The 6,068-nt window shown below is 25.8% G+C and overlaps 1 pseudogene; it reads right to left on the reverse strand.

Moving 5' to 3' along the window:
* Positions 1-240: 240 nt before the first annotated feature.
* LOC119615865 lies at positions 241-1,409 on the reverse strand (annotated as a pseudogene).
* Between the last annotated feature and the right edge of the window lie 4,659 nt (positions 1,410-6,068).

Consider the following 6,068-nt stretch of genomic DNA (forward strand, 5'->3'; position numbering starts at 1 on the left):
ATTTGTTTCTTTTATATTTATTTGAGTTCGTGGAACATTACCTCGATTTCGATATGATAAATTAATATATTTAGCTTGAAAGAGTTTTTTACCTTTTTCATTAAATTTTTTATTATTTTTTGTAGGGTTTAAGATTTTTTTATTTTATTTAATTTAATGAATTAATTTTAGTAAAGTTAATAGAAAATTTGATTTCTATCTTATGTTTTCAAAACATATGCTTATTTCAAGCTCATTAACTAATTTAATAAATTATCTCATCATTTAATAATTAGAGGATTAAATATGAAATATGCAAAGTAAATTACAGTTAAAATTTGTCCTACTAAAACATAAGGTTCTTCAACTGGTCGAGCTCCAATTCATGTTAATAAGATTACTGTTACTACTATTACTCAAAATAAAATTTGATTAATAGGGTAAAATTGAATTCCTCGGAATTTTCTTAAATGATAAAATGGTAAAATAGCTAAAATTGCAATAGAAAGAACTAGAGCAATTACTCCTCCTAATTTATTAGGAATTGAACGTAAAATAGCATAAGCAAATAAGAAATATCATTCTGGTTGAATATGAACTGGTGTTATTAATGGATTAGCAGGAATAAAATTATCAGGATCTCCTAAAAGGTAAGGATTAATTAATACTAATAGAAGTAAAATTATTGTTATGACGATAAATCCTACAATATCCTTGAAAGTGAAGTATGGGTGGAATGGAATTTTATCAATATTAGAATTTAATCCTATAGGGTTATTTGATCCAGTTTCATGTAAAAATAAAATGTGAATTAATGTTGCAGCTAATACAATGAATGGTAAAATGAAATGGAATGTAAAAAATCGAGTTAATGTAGCATTATCTACAGCAAATCCTCCTCATACTCATTGAACTAAATCAATACCTAGGTAAGGAATGGCTGATAATAAATTAGTAATAACTGTAGCTCCTCAAAAAGATATTTGACCTCATGGTAAAACGTATCCTATAAATGCTGTTCCTATAACTAAAAATAAGATAATTACTCCTACTAATCAAGTTGGAGTAAATAAGTATGATCCGTAATAAATTCCTCGTCCTACATGTAAATAAATACAAATAAAGAAAAATGATGCACCATTAGCATGTATAGTTCGTAGTAATCATCCATAATTTACATCTCGACAAATATGATTAACTCTATTAAAAGCTAAATTAATATCTGCAGTATAATGTATTGCTAAAAATAAACCAGTTAAAATTTGAATTATTAAACATAAAAATAATAAAGATCCAAAATTTCATCAAGCTGAAATATTAATAGGTGCTGGTAAATCTACTAAAGCACTATTAGCAATTCTAAAGATTGGGTGTTTGATTCGTAAAGGTTTGTTCATTAGTTAAATATTGGTCGAAGAGGACCCTTAAATAATTTATTTATTTATTTATTTTATTTATTTATTCAAAAACAATGGCCGTAAGCCGATAGGGCCTAATTGGCTAGTCTACAATTAAATATACTTATAATACAAAAATATTATTGGTACATTATTTAGTAAGAAAATATAACATATATTTATAATTTTTTTTAATTATAATTTTCTTATTTTTAATAGTTAGACTTGAAGTTTTGCACACACTGATTAGGATTCTATAAATTGGTGAAAATAAAGATAATATTATTAGCCTAAAAATGACAGTAAAACATAATAGGAGCGAAATGCAATAAGGTTATATAAAAGATTTTTTGCAACAAATGAGTTATACCAATTAAATATTTTATAAAAACTTAGGGGAAATGGCTGTACAATATACATTTACATAGTGGAATATCATTAAAAATAGGCTCAGGGTTAGTTATGAATTCGACAAAAAAATATTTTTAAATGCATATAATGAATGTGAGAATTTACGTTCCTGGTAAGGAATAACAGTATTCCATAAGCGCGCTATGTTAACTCGAAATGATCTCGTCATAAATAATGAAACATGTGCTGGACATATTAAAGAATGTGTTCTATTTGAAATAGCAAAGTTAAATTTATTCTGCAAATAGTCAGGTTTACCATATTTTATAGTTTTAAAAAAGAAAATCATTTTTCTCAACTGAACATATCGAAAGAAACTACAACCAAGTAAATCAACGTAATATTGAGAAACATGATCACTAATCCGAAGTCCATAAATATAACGTACTACACTATTAAAGGATCTTTTTAATCTGTCAATGTTGGAGTTTGAGGTACATGAGTAAACTTCAATACCATAAATTAATAACGGTAAACACAATGATAAAGCAACACGACGTTTTATTGAAGAGGGCAAGTAAAAACCAATATTATATAACTTTCTCAATGTCCAAGATATTCGTGAAATTACTGAATTTATATGAAAACTAAATGTTAGCTTATCATCCAAAATAATACCAAGTGTTTTATAATGAGGAACAATTTCTAATACTTCGTTATTCAGAATAATGTTTAAAGAAATAGATTGTTTAGAAAATACCATTACCTTGCATTTCATGGCATTTAGTTGTAAGAAGTTACGTTTTGACCAATCAACTAAAAGATCAAGTTCAGAATTAATATGCGCCTCAGAATTTTGTAGAGATAATAAGTCAAACGTTGATAAAAGCTGTATGTCATCAGCATAGGTATAACATTTCAAGAAATTTAATTCATGATAAATGTCATTTATATATAACAAAAATAATAATGGCCCTAACATTGACCCTTGTGGCACACCACGGTAAATTGGAATCCTACTAGAAACTTCACGTTCTATTTGAACAAATTGACTGCGACCATGTAAGAAAGAGTAAATGAGTTTACAGGCACTTGAACTATAACCAAATGTATGTGAGAGCTTATGGATCAACAATGAATGATTAATCGAGTCGAATGCCTTACAATAATCCAAAAAAATTAAAATACTAACCAAATCCTTGTCGAAGTTTTCCCTAATAGTTTCCGTGATTTCCAGAAGTGTGCCAGTAGTACTAAATCCTTTCCTAAAACCTGATTGATGTGGATGAATCAAACTACAACTATTTAGATGATGTAACATTTGTTCCCTAATAATTAGTTCCAAAACTTTTGAACAGACTGACAAAATACTGATAGGACGATAGTCCGAACAATTCCTAGGAATCTTAACTTTAGGAATCGGTACAATCCTACCAACCTTCCAAATTTTAGGAACTACCGATGTTGTCAACACCCTGTTAATAATAAATGTTAAATGTTTTAAAATAGGCAGTATTATGAATTTAAGAAATTTAATATGAATTTGATCAGCACCTACCGCTTGAGATTTGATACTTAAAACTGCATTTAAAACATCAGTTTCCGTAACATTTGCAAAAGTAAATCCTTCAGAGGAAGGTAAATGGTCAAGACCACCATCAGCAGTTCCAGCCATACGGGAAAATTCATTAAACTCGTTCAGTGAAATAGGAAACCGTTCATTTCCTGGTGATTTCACAATTCCTATAGATTTAATCTTGCACCATAACTGTTTCTGATCACATGTAGAAAAAAATCTTAAACAGTACTTCCTGCGAACACCTCTTATGATGGTTTTTAATCTGTTTCTAGCTCTGCGATAAGCTTCAAAATTCCTATCAGACCTATTTTCCCTGTAGGCACGATATGTCAGATCTCTAATACGCTTAGCACTACAAATACACTCTTCATTCATCCAATTATGTACAACGCTTTTAACTACTCTACGATTTGGTACATTATCCTCAAACAAACGATTTAAATTGGAATTAAAACATTCTACACTCTCGTCAACATTCAAACTATCATAGACGCCAGAAAAATTCATAGATTCTAATTGAAGTAAACATTGGTCGTAGCTAAGATTTGAATAATCCCTACAAAGGTATATATCCGGATTTTTAAACTGAGAAATATTATATGTTATAAATATTGCCGCATGATAGGAATTTAGAGCAGGTATTTGAAATTGATGTTTACTACTAACTAATTCTATGTCAGAGACTAGATAAAAATCTATAAGTGATGTAGATAATTGTTGAGGAGAATAATGTGTGGGTAAAGAATTGTGAACTATATATAACGACAGTCGCTCGCAAATTTCGCGAACAATAGCACCATTAATAAAAAGGTTTATATTAAAATCGCCCATCAAAATTATATTATTATACCTAGAAGAGAAATTTTCAAGGACCCTTTCACAACAAAGGAATTGACCATTAGGAAGATATATAACACCTAACAAAGCTACTGAATTGTCCTCTAAAATTATCTCCACGAAAAGTGATTCAACATTAACATCATATTGTTCATCAAAAATATTACCAGTCTTTAAATTATTCCGTATGTATAAGCAAACCCCCCCGCCTCTACAACCACTTCTATCCTTTCTAAAAAGTTTAAAACCAGGAATTGACACAGCCGAATCATAAATAAACTCCTTATACCATGTTTCCGTTATACCAACGGCATCAATATCGCAATCCATTATCAAGTTACGAATTTCATCAAATTTAGTGCTATTTTCTCTAGGAACCAAACTTTGTGCATTGAAGTGTAGAATATTAAAGTTTGCAGAGTTTATTACAGCATTAATTTTACTGCCATCAGAGGCAATTTCACCTAAATTCTCACCTAAATTCATCATAAACCCTAAAGTGTGCACGAAAATCAATCATCCCTATTAAAAACAAATTTAACTTATTTAATATATATAAAGGCAACATAATATAAAGGTCGCAAAAAAGCAAAAATAAATTTAAAAATATTAAAACATTCAAAATTCATTAAAATTCAAAGTATAAAAAATTAAAAGTTTACGAATGTAATAATTATGATTTAGTGATAAATAATAATAATAGTATTTAATATTACAATAAAATAACTTAAATTTCGTATTTAATTTTTTTTTTCTTTTTTATATCAAATTAATTAAATATTCAAATTTTAATAATAATTGAAAAAAAAAAAAAAAAAAAAAATAGAGATCATATTTCAAATTTTGTTTTAAAAATTTTAAATAGTTTTAGTAAGTAACAACTACAAGATAACATTATTGTTAAAAAAGGCACAAATTGTAATTGCATTTTTTATTTTATTTTATAAAAAACTAATAACAAATCATCATTATTGTGCTCAAATATTTAATTTTTTAATTTAGTTAATTTTTTATTATTTTGTTTTTCAATTTAGTTTGTAATACGATTCAATTATTTTAAATTAGCATTTGTATGTATTTATTATGTAGAAAAGAGAAAATACAAATTAAAAAGAAAAAAGTTTTATTAAATAGTTTTATTTATTTAAATTCAATTGATATTAATTGTCTTCAAATGTATTTTTTCCTTTTCAATAATGTTGAATTTCTATTATATACTTTAAGTTGGCATATGTATTAATTATGTATTAATGGGTACACTAAATTATTTACTTTTTATTTTCATAATTGTATATAGATATATCAAATACATGTAAATTTATCCAATTTACACTGAGTTAATAATTTTAATTCTAATTAGTTTAAATTATAGTTATTAATAAATTTTGAGTAATAAGGTTTTTATTTGTATATTAAACAAATTAAGTAATTAATAAACATTAAATTAATATGGTAAGTGTTTCAGATTCTATTATTAGTTCAGTTTTGTTCAAATAAGTATTTGTAATTTCCATTTAAATAAAAAATAAAAAAAAATATCAATTTAATTGTGTACAAAAATTAATTTTTATTATCCTCTGAAAATTTTCTATTATAAATTTATCAGTTGGGCAACTAAAAATATGTTATATAACAATTTTCAAATTATTAATTAAAATGTAGTTTAATTTAGGCATTAATAATCAATAAAATTGAAATATGTTATAAAATTAATAATAAAGAAATACAAATACAATTTGAGTTGAATATTATTAATAAAATAACTTTAATAGTATTATTACTTTAAAAGTATTATTAATAAGTTTTGATTAATTACTCTCAAGATTTGCAGTAAATATGTAATTAATATTTCAAAATAATAATCTATATTACCGAAGGAGAAAAAAAAATTAAAAAAATTAGAAAAAAAAAATATAATATATAGT

The sequence above is a fragment of the Lucilia sericata genome, unplaced genomic scaffold (genome assembly GCF_015586225.1).
Source record: "Lucilia sericata isolate MDLA Ls3-8-SP2 unplaced genomic scaffold, ASM1558622v1 Contig009742F_arrow, whole genome shotgun sequence".
Taxonomy (NCBI): Eukaryota; Metazoa; Arthropoda; class Insecta; order Diptera; family Calliphoridae; genus Lucilia; species Lucilia sericata.